Genomic DNA, 15,533 nt, shown 5'->3' on the forward strand with positions numbered 1-15,533 from the left:
TATAAAACATTACTTTATTTTTCTTCCTGTGATCCCATTGCTTCAATTTTCTCAGTCATATATTGGTATTAGACAGGAAAAGTCAGTTATATATTGAACTAGAAGGGAAACCCATTAAGATTAGGGGGGGGGGGGAAGAAGGTAGGTATTAGGTTCTTGTGGGTTTTTTCGGGCTATAGAGCCATGTTCTAGAGGCATTTCTCCTGACATTTCGCCTGCATCTATGGCAAGCATCCTCAGAGGTTGTGAGGTCTGTTGGAAGTAGGAAAAATGGGTTTATATATCTGTGGAATGGCTGGGGTGGGGCAAGGAGCTCTTCCCTGCTGCAGTTAGGTGTGAATGTTTAGCTGATCACCTTCATTAGCATTTGAAGGCCTGCCTGAGCCTGGGAAAATCTGTTGCTGGGAGGTGTTAATCTGTGCCTGGTTTTTTCCTCTCTGTTGTTTAGCTGTTATAATTTTAGAGTTTTTTAATACTGGTAGCCAGATTTTGTTCATTTTCATGGTCTCTTCCTTTCTGTTAGGTATTGTTAAGTATTGTTAAGTTATTGTAAGGTAGGTATTGTTGTAATTCAATCCCACATTGCCCAACTCTCTGGTCCTCAACAAGGAGGAGTTAGTTTAGTATAGACTACAGGTTTCCTTTCCTCCATGTCTCCTGGATGACAGTTGGGAATGTATCTATTTCTTCTCTCCTCTCTGTTTCAACTCTCATTCTGATCAGTTGTGTAGAATGGATACTTTTCTACTGCAAACCTTTACTTTGACTTCTGTTTGTTGCATCGGAGTATGTGCTGTGTGCTTTGAGATCTCTCTCTGCGTGTGTCAGAGAGATGTAGTGACTGGTGTTTTCCCCCTCTCTTTGAAACCATAGAAGAGAGTAGCTCAGTTCTTAACTATTAAGAAATCCAGTTATTGTTTATTATTGCAAATAAAACTTCTGTGATTTTTAAGATTGCACTCTGCATCTTTGCCTGCCTAAGCTCTAAATTCTTTATAGCTACATCACATGGCACTTCACGTCTGCATCACGTGAGCAGATGCTGTGAGTGTCCTGTTTGTATTCTGGATGCTCTGCTTTATTTTTAGGTAGTTTTCCCTAACAAGTATAATTTTTAAATCTATTCTCCAAATTTCAGTCCATATTAAAACAGAGACCTACCTAGTGTAGAAATTTATTCTTATTCAAATGATTTGCTTAAGTGCACCTTATGTTGGATACTGATCAACTGCATTGTGTATAGAACCAAGATGAGATTTACAGCAGATGGGTAAAGTTATGCCAGAAAGCCACTTTACATAATTTAATTTTTTTAAAAGGAAGATGTACAACACTCTGTAACAATAAAGATTTAGCACTTTAATATTCTCATGATCAAGCTAGAAAAAGCATATTCTGCTCAGTTTTTAAAAGATCACCACATCTACACATCAGTTTTGTCTAACAAAAAGAGTTTCTAAGACAGTAATAAACAATTTCATAAACTATTTCATTTGAGGAAGATGACTGTGTATATCCACACACACATGCATGCATGCACACAATGGCATAAACCTGTATTCAGATTATGCAATAAAATATGAGACCCCCCCCCCCCGCCCCACCCCCCATCTCACCATACACACATCTGGTCATTTTGCCACAAAAACTAAAATTGGATGGGGGAGAAATCAAGGGAGAGAAATTCCTCCTTAAACAAAAATTGTATTTTAAAAATCACAATCTTATAGTACTTTAATTATGTTTAGAAGCCACATGTGACCTTGAGTTATTCAGCAAACAAATAGCTTGCTGTCTGTTTTATACACAGAGAAAACAAGCAGCTCATTGTTCTGCCCTAAAATAGTTGCAGAGAATTAAATATTTTATCCCTACTTGTGTCTTAAAGTACTACTACAAGTGCTCTACTATGAAGATACAGATAATATTTAGGACAAGGAAAACAGACCATCTTGAGGTTAAAGCCCCTCTTCCCCAAATAGCCATATGAACCTGCAGCAGCAAATCAACAATAATTTGGAAGATTGGTGTGTCTGTTGGTCTGTCTGTCAATTGTTCAGGGCACTTTAGAGGCTATCTAATTGAAGTGTGGGCCAATTACTGGCAGGTAAAGAAGTTATTTCACTGGAACATGAATAAGTTAAAAATTGAGATAAACCATATGACCCACCCACCCACTGACTCAATCAGTGGGGTATATACTCCAGGACTTTGTGTGGATATCCAAAACCATGAGAAATAATAAATACAATTGAAATGAAGGCCAGCTCAAGCATATCATAGAATTACACTGGAGGACCCTGAAATGCCTATGTATATCAGTTTCACAGGTATGAGTCTCTCTCTCTCTCTCTCTCTCACACACACACACACACACACACACACACACACATATATATACCCAAAAGGAGTTCATATCTGCAAAATTCTCTTCCAACCAGTGGCCAACCAGATAGGTATGGAAGGCTCATAAATAGGCTACGAAATAGCAGCTTACCATGCTCCCCAATGAATGGTATGGACAGCAACAGTGTCTTGGATGGTAGAGATACATAGCTGTCATGATTAGTAGCCAATGCTCTTCCTGAAAGGTACACCAGTAGATGTAACCAAGAGGGAGACTGAGATAAATCTAGTAAATGAAGCAAGTTCTCCAACAATATCAGTGCTGTAATACATAACATCCAATCTACAACACTAAATATAACAGACGCTGTACATAAATTATGTAAATATGATGTGCTACACCATCCATAAGCTTATTTAAATTTTAACCAAGTTGATAAAAATCTATCAAAAGTAATCAATGCATTCTAAACCTCCAGTATCACTTGCTTTTTCCAGACTGTTTTGTTTAATTATCATGACCCCAAAGCCAGGTCAAATGTTTGATAGTTTCCACCCAGAGCTGCCTGGAGCACTAAACCACAAAGAAAAATGTCAGGAAAGGACTAGTACCTTACATTTCACCATTATGTATGATTTCATAAATTAACTCGCCATATCTGAATAGCCAAGACCCTATGTGTAGACCTCTCTCTACTAAATACTTTTGTGAGTTGCTAACCACCTTTGTGTATGTGTTGACGAAAGCTTTCATGGCTGGAATCACTGGATGGCTGTGTGTTTTCTAGGCTGTATGATCATGTTCCAGAAGCATTTTCTCCTGACGTTTCACCCAAATCTATGGCAGGCATCCTCAGAGGTTGTGAGGTTTGTACGAAACTAGGCAAGTGGGGTTTATATCTCTATGGAATGTCCAGGGTGGGCATTCCATACATACATCTTCGTGTATGTTTAGCACTAATTCTGCTAATGTTTTGATTCATGCTAGGACACCTTTGCAAGATAGGTGACTGCAAGTTTGTCCTCAAATAACAAAGAGTACAAGAAAAGAAGGTACCTTTCATCAAGCACCCAAAATAGATCTGGACCACACTTACACACCAAGTGCAATATGATTTATTTATTTTATTATTTTTGCTTTAAGATGCATCAGGAATGCATCACTTTCAGGGTTCATTTCAACTTCTGATGCTTTAATATTTCTAAAGAAATATTATCATAACTACTTAATGTCACTCTAAATCTCATTTAAAATTCTAATACAAATAAGCTTAATAGACTAGTGAAGATGCCATATTATTGATCAAGTTTCCAAATAATTAATTCATCCTTGACTTTGAATTCCAAGAAACCAAGGCAGGCAAGAATTAAAAGGGGGAGAAGTATAGAATAAACATCTTTAAAATGAAAGCAAATGTTATCAGCAAGAGGGATAACCTCTATCACAATTAATTGCACATTTAGAAGGCTACGGTTAATTGATTTATCTCCAGGATCCATTTTCCATTACATGCTTACAGGACCTAAAAATGCTACACAGTTGTACTCACTGTAACATTGTCGCATAATTATTGTCTTTCTCCCAACAATTTATTACCAAACCATTAATCTTTTAAAACTCTAAGGCAGCAAGTGATGCAACTTAAAAGAGATACAAAAAAAAGAATCATTTTTAAACACTGTTGCTGTTCTTTCATCTGCTACTTATTCTGCCTTTCTCCACCCTGCTAAGACCAATTTAATTTTTTTCATGTCATATACAAAAAATACTATGACAAAAGGTTCAAAACGCCCCTGCTGTCTTTCTTCCATGACAAGACATAGCAGCCTTTACTCACATAATGACAGTTCAAGGGAAGCAGAGCTCTGACAAGCAACAAGCAACGTGGGGGTCAGACTTACTGAAATGCCACTAGACAGACTTTTCTCTTGCTGCGGGGCATTGCTATGAAATTACTCATGAGCCAAGTTAGAACCAAAGTAAAGTTGCTCGATCTGCTTGTTTGTTTCAATTTTCTCCAGAAACAAGGCCACTTCAAAACGCTTTTTCTCTTTCAGGGTAAAGTTTTATATTTGTTGCACTTATATAATACTTTCCTTCCTATGAGCTCCAGGCTTGTCCTCCCTTCTTTGTCCTTACAAGAACCCTGTGCAATAGACAAGGCTGAAATCGTGACTTAGCCAAAATCATATATTGAGTTCTATGGATCTCTATAGACAAATAAGTAAATCTCTCACGTCTCACCTTCAGACTGCAACTACTAACTCATACTGGTTCCCTCTTCTACTCATCAGAATAAGGTTCAACTTGAGCTTAAGTAAAGGTAAATGTTTCCCCTTGACATTAAGTCTAATCGTGTCTGACTCGGGGGGGGGGGGGGGGGTTGGTGCTCATTTCCATTTCTAAGCCGAAGAGCCAGCATTGTCCATAGACACCTCCAAGATCATGTGGCTGGCATGACTGCATGTATTGCCGTTACCTTCCTGCCGATGCAGTACTGATTGATCAACTCATATTTGCATGTTTTCAAACTGCTAGGCTGGCAGAAGCTGGGGCTAACAGCAAGAGCTCACCCCACTCCCCGAATTCGAACTTGAGCTTACAAATACATAAATATTGTCCATCTTATACCCTATGCTTCTAGCCCTTAGAACTGTAGATACTTTCTGTGAAAGATTTAACAACTACATACATAGGAAGCTTTCAGAAACCAAAAGGGAAGTTCTAATCATTACAGTACTAGACTTCTTAAGCCAAGTACATCATTTGTTCAAGCAAATCCCTGCAATAATAAATTGAATTCAAGATTACATATCTTGATGAAAACAGATCACACAGGCCAAGCAACTGTGCAAAGTGGCATAAACTGTCTTATTTCTGAGTTTTTGGGGGTTTTCTTGGCATATGACCGGATTTTTATTTTTCTGGGCATAAAGAAATGCCAACATTGGTTGTAACTAAAACCTTGCAAAGCTGACAAAGCTGTTCTTTGGAAATGCATCAAGATTTCAGAGGTAGTGTTCACACTTCCTATTATTTCAAGAGCACAGCAATTTCCTTCCCACAATAACTACTTGCTTCTGAATTTTCCTCCAGATTAAATTATTGCCTGTATGTCCCAAATTTCTCTTTCTATACATTATAATAGGAATGGGCTATACTTTACTAACTTCAAAGATTAAAAATTATAGAAGCAATTTCTGCATTCCACAGACATTGCACAAGTCAACAGGAAGGATGCATATGCCTTCAAGTTCTTTGTCAATGAATGGCAACCCCCATTAATTCCATAGGGTTTTATTAGGCAACGAATATACACAGGTGGTTTTGCCATTTTCTTCCTCTGAAATATAGCCTACAGCATCTGATATTCATTACTGGATTCCTATTCAAGCACCATCCAGGGCTGAGCCTGCTTAACTTTCATGATCAGATAGAATCTGGAGCCTTTAGGCCCTAAAAATTGTAACTATAATGATAGTTATCTGTTTATTTGCCTGATTTGCTTGGGACAACCAATCTTGGACTTCAAAGAAAAATATGGCAGTTAAAGTGAAATAATAGTGTTATAACAGTGAAGAGTGATAATACCAAAAGGTTTTCTTTTGCTTAGTCAGACTAAGTTCAACTGTACTAAGTGAAGACTATTTCCTAAGAAATGGTGTGTATTAGATTGTAGCTTTGCAGTTCTTCGGTAATTACTAATCTTTGCCACTTTCTCGCTGGTTGCAACTATTTCTGGTTCCACAAACTCCTGTCTTGTGGTTTTAATTGTTAACTTTCATGATAAGACAGGATCTAGAACCTTTAGGCCCTAAAAATTATAACTATAATGATAACCAGTCTGTTTATTTGCCTGATTTGCTTGGAACAACCAATCTTGGATTTCAAAGCAACAATTAAAATGACAAGACAGGCATTTGTGAAACCAGAAATAGTTGCAATTCAAACAATTAAACAGTGAGAAATTGGCAAAGATTAATAATTACAAAAGAACTGCAAAGCTACAATCTAATACACACCATTTCTTAGGAAACAGTCTTCACTTCACTTGACTTCATTTGGTATTTCATCCATTTCAACAACAGATGCAGCAGTCAGCAGTTTCATACAAAGCATGAGTAGAAAGGTGAACTGAGGGCATCATGGGAAATGACTCACCAATATGGCAAGCCAAAGACATGGTCTCCGTGTGACCAAATGGATGAGTACATTTATTTGTTGTCGTTATGTGGCTTCTCGTTCACTTATGACAGTTTATTTTAAAAAGATGTTTGCCATTGCTTTCTTCTAAGTCTGAGAGGAAATGACGTACCTACTGCTACCTAAGCAGGTATTTGAAGCATGGTCTTTCAGAGCCTTAGTCCAACACTTAAAACATGACACCATATTACAAGTACATACAAAATACCTTCTTTAAGAACGTATCTAGCCTCCCCTCCACACACATTTTTTCTTATATAGATCTACGCGACCTTACCTGAAGAGTTAATACCACAATGTAAAATCAACGTAATACTATTGCAATCTAATGAGATACCACAGAATGTGGCCTGATTTTCATGTTTTATTTTTGTGAAGATCCATATATATTTCATAATACTTACACCACTATATTGTTCTCCCACCCCTAGACTACTTCAACCAGAGGAGTCATCCATAGCAGAGCACCTGAAGAACCAACATGGACACAGCATATTATTTGAGAACACAAAAATGCTGGACCACTCTAACAACTACCATGTCAGACTACACAGAGAAGCCATTGAAATCCACAAGCATGTGGGCAATTTCAATAGAAAGGAGGAAACCATGAAAATGGACAAAATCTGGCTAACAATATTTTAAAACACCCTCTAAAAATCAGGACAGTAAAAAAAGAGCATTCCAGACAAGATTCAATCAGGGCCAGCAAATACCTCCCCCCAAAAAATCCTCCCAGACAGCAACCAGCTTAGCTTTGAAGCTGCAAGTCCATTAAATGCTAATCAAGGTGGCCAATTACAACATTCACACTTGCTTCAAGCAGACAAGAGTTCTTTCTCCCATCCTGGACATTCCACAGATATATAAACCACAAACTTGCATAGTTTCCAACTGACCTCACAACCTCTGAGGATGCCTGCCATAGATGTGGGCGAAACGTCAGAAGAGAATGATTCTGAAACATGGCCATAGAGCCTGGAAAACTCACAGCAACCCAGTGATTCCAGCCATGAAAGCCTTCGACAACACATTCAAATATATTATTTGGTCATAAACTGACACGATGACCAAATGTGTGTGTGTGTGTGTGTATGATCAAAGAATAACTATTTCAAGGTATTCCTGTAAGTCTTTTTAAAATATAATAAAGGTACGCCAACCTTTGCAGATTCCTAATGAAAAATACTTCATTGTGATATGAATAGTTATTTATAAGTATTTATCTTAGCAACATCTTAATTATAATTTCCAGATTCATATCAGAGTAATGTGTTTATTTCATCTGAAGATTATCCTATACGACCTCACTTAAAACAAACATCTCTTTGAAGGAAACACGTGAATCTAGCTTTAAATAATATTCACTTCAAACCATGTCTCACCCTGTTATTTACAATGAACTGGCTGCATGCAGGTAGATGCTATACATTTTACACCCGTGAGACATCAACAGCTTGGGCAAAACCCATTATTACAAGCGTATTCTCATTAAGATTCAATTTAAGCTACAATTTTTTAAATGAAGTGAGGGTTCACACCCAAAAAAACATGCACAAAACAGGGATGGACAAAGTATGGCAGACGACTTAAAACCAAACTCAAAACATTATCTGTATTTAGTAATTAAATGCAAAGCATATATAAAATACTATACTATAATCATATTTTACCTCATACGTACATTTTCACAAGGAGGTATAACATAGATTTGGCTGGCATTCCTCCCCCCCCCCCCCCCCCCCATCCTTTTAAATTACTGCCTGAGAAAAATACTATGTTGGCTATGAAAGTGACAAGCTCTAAGCTGAAGATGTTTCTCCCATCTCTCTGCTGGAGAGAGGAGTGGATTATTTTTTTTCTAGCCATGCACTGGCAAAAGCGCATGTACTGTTAGCAGTACTGCATTACAGAGCCATTATTACCACACCCTCTCTCTCAAGGAAAACACACACAAACCAAAAGTACAGAAGCCTCCATTTGTCCTTGAGCCCAGGAAATGACTAAAATTGAATAACCTGTTCAAGGCACTTTCTATAATCTACCTATTCACCCCTTCTCCCTCCAAAGACATCCAGCACCTTTTAAATTATTTACAGCCTTTTGATACACTCCCTTTAGAAATAAGCCCAAGAATCTCTGACCCAAAATATTTCAATCCTTTTACCTGGCAGCAATTCTTCTACTAAAGAGCATCAATACACTCAAAGGATATTTATACTACTGGGTACATTAAGCAAACCTGGGATCTTGAGCCACTCCAAATAAAAGGGAGGAGAGAAAATAAAAATGCAAGGCTGCCTTGCCCCTCCTCCTGCTTTGGTACAAGGAAAATCCAATGCACTTATTTAATGCAGGCTATTTGGGCAGGAGACAAATGAGTAAAGGTGAGCATGCAGGGGGGGGGGGGGGAGGAAGATCATGAGATTTACATGATTTAAATAAACCCAACTGTAATATTTGCTTCATTTCACCAGTGTCTGCACAGGGAAAGAACCATTCAGTGGATGGCAGAGGAACACCTTTTACAGAGGTGGACCCTCAGCATCCACGAGGGTGGAGTGATCCCAGGTTTACTCTGTGGATACCAATGATGTGTGGATGCTCAAGTCTCATAGTAGACAACACTGTAGCAAAATGGTGTCCCTTACATAAAATGGCAACATCAAGGCTTGCTTTAAAAAAAAGAATGTTTTTAACAAAATATTTTCAAGCAAAGGATGCTGAAAGTCCTGGATGCATTGAGCCAACTGTTTTTCTATTTCCCTAAAACTGAGAGACCATTCCTTCTGCTGCTCTTGACAACAGGACTGACACAGTGTGTTGTCGAAGGCTTTCATGGCCAGAATCACTGGGTTGCTGTGAGTTTTCCGTGGCCAGAATGCTTCTGGCCATGTTCCAGAAGCATTGTTTCCTGACGTTTTACCCACATCTATGGCAGGCATCCACAGAGGTTGTGAGGTTTTTTGGAAACTAGGCAAGTGGGGTTTATATGTCTGTGGAATGTCCAGGTGGGAGAAAGAATTCTTGTCTACATAAGGTAGGTGTGAATGTAGCAATTGGCCACTTTGATTAGCATTTAATGGCCTTGCAGTTTCAAAGCCTGGCTGGTTGCTGCCTGGGGAGATCCTCTGTTGGGAGTTTTTTAATACTAGCAGCCAGATTTTGTTCATTTTCATGGTTTCCTCCTTTTTGTTGAAATTGTCCATCCAGCACAGTTGATGGACAATTTCAATTTCATCCCCCCCCCAGGCAGCAACCAGCCAGGCTTTGAAGCTACAAGGCCATTAAATGCTAATCAAGGTGGTTAACTGCAACATTCACACCTGCCCCAAGCAGACAAGAGTTCTTTCTCCCACCCTGGACTTTCCAAATATATATAAACTTAACTTGCCTAGCTTCCAATTGACCTCACAACCTCTGTGGATGTGTGCCACAGATGTGGGTGAAACGTCAGGAGAGAATGCTTTTGGAACATGGCCATACTGCTCGGAAAACTCACAGCAACCCAGACGGTAGGCTGTTAGGAATTGGGGAAGTTGAAATCCAAAACCCCTGGAGGCTGAAGTTTGCCCATGCCTGATCCACACTGTAGAAGAGCTGCAGTTTGGCATCACCAAACTGTCATGGCTCAGTGCCATGGGAGGCCTCAGCACTATTTAGCAATGAAGGCTACAGTAGATAAACACTACAGCAGACAAAAACTATCCATAATGTATTGTTGAAGGCCTTCAGGGCCTGAGTCACTCAGTTGTTGTGAATTTTCCAGGCTATATGGCCATATTCCAGAAGCATTCTCTCCTGTCTTTTCGCCCGCAACTATGGCATTCACCCTCTGAGGTTGCGAGTTATACTGGAAAGTAAGCAAGGGAGGTTTATATATCTGTGGAAGGTCCAGGGTGGGAGACAGAACACTTATCTGTTGGAGGCAAGTCTGAATGTCAAAATTGATCACCTTGATTAGCATTGAATGGCCTTGCAGCTACAAAGCTTGCCTGCTTCCTGCCCATGGAAATCCTTTGTTGGGAGATGATTAGCTAGCCCTGATTGTTTCTTATCTGGAATGCCCTTGTTTTTTGAGTGTTGCTCTTTCTTTATTGTTCGAATTTTAGAGTTTTTAAATACTGGTAGCCAGATTTTGTTCATTTTTATGGTTTCCTCCTTTCTGTTGAAATTGTGCACATGCTTGTGGATTTCAATGGCTTTTCTGTGCAGCCTGACAGGGTGGTTAAGAGTGGTCCAGCAGTTCTGTGCTCTAAAATAATATGCTGTGTCCAAGTTGGTTCATCATGGGCTTTGCTATGGCTGACTTCTCCACTGAAACGTCAAGAGAGAATGCTTCTGGAACAGGGTCATACAGCCCGGAAAACGCACAGCAAGCCAGTCTCCATAATTCCATAGTATTGAGCCAGGGCAGTTCAAGTGGTGTTAGTCAATATAGATCAGGGACTGGCAAACTTGAGCCCTCCAGGTGTTTTGGACTCCAACTCCTACAATTCCTAACAGCCGGTTTGCCCATACCTGGTATAGATGCACCAAGAGGGGGAGGGAGGGAAAGAGAAACTATGGGAGGGAGGGAGAGATTCCAACTCCAACCAGGCTTCTTCCCATTCTTAATACTTCCCTACTTTACGGCTGCCTGGGACCTTTCCACACTGCCCTATATCCCAAAACATCATGGCAGAAAATCCCACTTTATCTGAGTGTGGACTCAGGGCCCTTCCACACAGCCCTATATTCCCGAATATCAAGGCAGAAAGTCCTACATTATCTGAGTGTGGATTAAGGGTCCTTCCAAACAGCCCTATATCCCAGAATTTCAAGGCAGAAAATCCCACATTATGTGAGTGTGGATTAGGGGCCCTTCCACATAGACCTATATCATGGCAGAAAATCCCACAATATCTGCTTTAAATTGAGTCATCTGTGTCCACACTCAAGTAATGTGGGATTTTCTGCCTTGATATTTGGGAATATAGGGCTGTGTGGGCCCTGAGTCCACATTCAGATAAAGTGTGACTGTCTGCCTTGATATTTGGAGATATAGGGCTGTGTGGGAGGGCCCTGAGTCCACACTCAGATAAAGTGGGATGTTCTGCTTTAAAATTTGGGGTTATAGGGCTGTGTGGAAGGGCCCTGAGTCCACACTCAGCTAATGTGGGACATTCTGCCTTGATATTCGGGGATATAGGGCTGTGTGGAAGGGCCCTGAGTCCACGCTCAGATAAAGTGGGGCTTTCTGCCTTGATATTCAGGGATATAGGGTTTTGTAGAAAGGCCCTGAGTCTACACTCAGCTAATGTGGGTCTTTCTGCCTTGATATTCGGGGATATAGGGCTGGCTCCTCTCGTTTCCTAGCCAGCACCCCTCCTTCCTTTTCCCCTTGGCAGGAAAGGCAGCGCCAGGGAGTAGAGACATATGTGTACACATGCGCGTGGGTATTCTATACATACACACACGACACACACATATTCTCCTCTGCATGGCAGAGGCGGCCACCCTCGCTGCCTGTCTCCCAAACGGGAGGGAAAGCAAGAGAGCGCCCTGCACACTCTCCCAGGGCTTCTCCCCTCCTGCCAGGCCCCCTTGCGCTCTGAGGCCGCCCTTGAAGTGCAGGCCCACTCCCCTGCTTGGCCTGGAGGCTTCCCCGGAGCGCCTTTCCCCATCCGAGGGCGCTTACCTGGCCTCCGCAGGGGAACGCAGGCTTTCCACTCAGCTCCGCCTCTTGCCTGCCTGCCTGCCTTCCTTGCTTCCTCGCTTCCTCGCTCGCTCTCTCTCTCTGGGCGCCGAGCTCCTTTGTCTGGGGCCGCCTTTCTCGTCTCCGGAGGAGAAGGCGTCCCCTCCCCGCAGCTCTGAAAGCAGCGAAAGGCGGGGGAGGAGAGAGAGAGAAAGACAGAGAGGGAGGGAGGGAGGGAAGCTCTGCGCCCCCGGAGGTGCCTTTCCTTCCCTCCGTCTCCCTCGCCCCGCTCTTCTGGAGAAGCGAGAGCAGCCGGCGAATTGGGCGCAAAGGCAAGCCGTCAGGCTGGACGAGGGATGCGGCAGCCACGGGTCCCTCCTGCTGGCTCCTCCTCTTCTCGGTCTCAAAGCCCCGACAGGAGAGCCAGGGCGGCACCGGCCCCTCCTCCTCTTCTTCTTCTCAGACGCGGTGACACACAGAGAGAGAGAGTCCCGAAAGGAAGGAGGAGGGAAGAAGGGTTGGGACTCAGGCAGCGGGAAAACGCCAAAGCCGCCCCAAAGGAAGGTGCAATGAGGACGGGGGGAGGCTGTCAAAAGGCGCCGACCCTCCGCAAAAGCCAGCAGGTACCGGCCCTCCAATCTGGAGCCGGCTTCGGAGCTCTCTCTCCTCCCCTCAAAGGATTTTGGGAGATGTAGTTTTGGAAAGGGGTGGATGCTATCGGAGAACGGCCACCCAATCAAAGCTGCGCTGAACCCGAAGCGCGCCGGGGAACCGCTCTTAGGGTGATAGTATGGTAGCTGGGTCCGGAAGCGCCGAGCCTTACGCACTTTCCGCAACTGCGGTTGTGAATAAGGAAAGGGACCACGTGAGGGCGGAAGGATAGAAAGGAGGGGAGGGTTAGGATAAGGTTTAGAGAAAGGTATAGGGTTAGGGTGAGGATTAGAGGTAGGGTTAGGGTTAGTAAGGTAGGGTAAGGAGCCTCCCGTGGCTCAGTGGGTTAAAGCACTGAGCTACTGAGCTTGTTGACAGAAAGGTTGCAGGTTCGATTCCGGGGAGCAGAGTGAGCTTCCGCTGTCAGCCCCAGCTTCTGCCAACCTAGCAGTTGGAAAACTTGCAAATGTAAGTAGATCAATAGGTACCACTCCAGCGGGAAGGTAACGGTGCTCCATGCAGTCATGCTGGCCACATGATCTTGGAGGTGTATACAGACAACGCCGTCTCTTCGGCTTAGAAATGGAGATGAGCACCACACCCCAGAGTCAGACACAATTGGAGAAAACCTTTACCTATGGTAAGGTTTAGGGTTAGGGATTGGGTAAGCTTTAGGGGTTCGGGTTAGGGTTAGGGTTTTACCATTAAAGAACTCTTACATTGCTTCTATGATATCACGGTGCACAAACAGCGCTCCCGAAGGAGCGAAGCAGAAACAGCATAACGCTCCTAGCTTCCGGACCCAGCTACCATACTATTACCCTGCTTGGGAAGAAGGAACCCAACCAGCCCCACTGAGTTGCCTTTTGAAGGAAGTAAATATTAGGTATATTGTGTTGTCGAGGATTTTGTGGCCGGAATCACTAGGTTGCAGTGTTTTCCGGGCTGTATGGCCATGTTCCAGAACCATTCTCTCCTGACATTTCGCCTGCATCTAGGGCAGGCATCCTCAGAGGTTGAGGGGTTTGTTGAACAACATTCAGAAAACGGGAATTCCATACAGGAAATAATCAGAGCCAGCTAACACCTCCCAACAAAGGATTCCCCTGGGCAGGAGACAGCCAGGCTTTGAAGCTGTAAGGCTATTCAGTGCTAATCAAAGTGGTCAATTGTGACACTGACACTTGCCTCCCACAGACAAGCCAGCAGGTACCATGTACCGCCTGATCTGCTGTTGAGGTCATTGGATTGTGCTTGGTTTGGAACCTCCCCCCCCCCCTCATCCACCTCTTTGGGAGTGCGTGATTCCAGTGGTTATGCCTACAGGTTATTGGAATATGCAAGCCCCCTCACTGCAACAAGGTGTCAAACATTTCTTTTTAATACATGCACCATTTCACAACATAGTCATTCAGTTTTACTGGCAAGCCAGAGGTTCAACTGACCTCTTCCAAGGTCTGTTCTAGGCCCTTTATCCCAGGATCTGATCCCAGGTTTTCTTCTTTAAACTGGATTATATGAGTCCGCACTGCCAGATAATATGGGATAAACAGAAAAACTGGGAGCAGATCCTGGGATAAAGGGCCCTAAGTGATATGGACACATACATAAACTGTGACCATGAAATGTATGGGGACACAACATATCTCATGAAATTCTTTTGTGTGTGTGTGTGTGTATAAGGATTTATTGCTTATTTCACATAGATTTGGAGGTTTGTCGTTACGTTCACACAACATGCCTACATACTGCAGATGACACGTGTGCTGCAACACACAATTTTGAAAGCTCTGTGTAAGATTAATAAGACTGAACTACAGTCAATCTACATACTTGATTATACTGAGGTATAAATATTCAATAGTATTCCTGTACCTTTGCATTTCATAAAGCAAACAATAAAAATGATTTACATAAAAAAGCACAATAGTTTATCTGCAATAAGAATAAACATGAGAATAACTCAAGGCATCAGCATTTATTTATATAGCACCATCACTGTCGGTGATGGTGCTCTGGCGTGAGCTGGTCCATGAGGTCACGAAGAGTCGGAAGCGACTGAACGAATAAGCAACAACCACATAACTGTCAGTGGCACTTTACAAAGAAAAGAAGAAACAGTTCCCTACCTTCAGGTTTAGAATCCAAATAAGACACACAAGGAAAAGGGCCAGCAGTGGGGGAGGAGATTACAACAAGGATTACTTTACAATAAGATTAAAGCAAAAAACAACAACTAAAAACCCGATAATGCAAAAGCAAAGAATCCTCCCAAACTCTGGATGTGTAGCAATGGAATATATGCCCAAATTACTTTCCTCTGTTATGGGTCACACCCAAACGCAGCTCTGGAATCCATAACACAGGCTTCTTGAAGCAAAAAAAAAAAAGTGAAAATCACACAATCCAGTTCGGGTTTCTCACTGCAGGATTCAACAATAGAAAGGAAGGTGCCAGACTGAATCTAAACTTATGGGTGGAGGACCCTTTGGCCTTCTAGACAGGTGGGCCTAAATCTCCCATTAATAAGGTTCCTGTGTAACCATACTTGCAACTCTCAGAGATAACCAAAGACATCTATACTGTAAAATTAATACAGCTTGACACTGCTTTAACAGCAATGACTCGATGTTATGGAATCCTGAGATCTCTCTA

At 42.1% G+C, this 15,533-nt stretch overlaps 1 protein-coding gene across 1 annotated transcript in view; it reads right to left on the minus strand.

Annotated features, from left to right (window-relative positions):
* CDC42SE2 (CDC42 small effector 2) overlaps nucleotides 1-12,319 on the minus strand; it is a 94,754-nt gene extending 82,435 nt beyond the window's left edge. The window contains exon 1 of the mRNA XM_060762014.2: nucleotides 12,231-12,319. The gene's annotated coding sequence lies outside the window, so the exon portion shown is untranslated. The remainder of the gene's footprint in view (nucleotides 1-12,230) is intronic.
* Nucleotides 12,320-15,533: the final 3,214 nt, after the last annotated feature.

Source organism: Anolis sagrei, chromosome 2 (assembly GCF_037176765.1).
Source record: "Anolis sagrei isolate rAnoSag1 chromosome 2, rAnoSag1.mat, whole genome shotgun sequence".
Lineage (NCBI taxonomy): Eukaryota > Metazoa > Chordata > Lepidosauria > Squamata > Dactyloidae > Anolis > Anolis sagrei.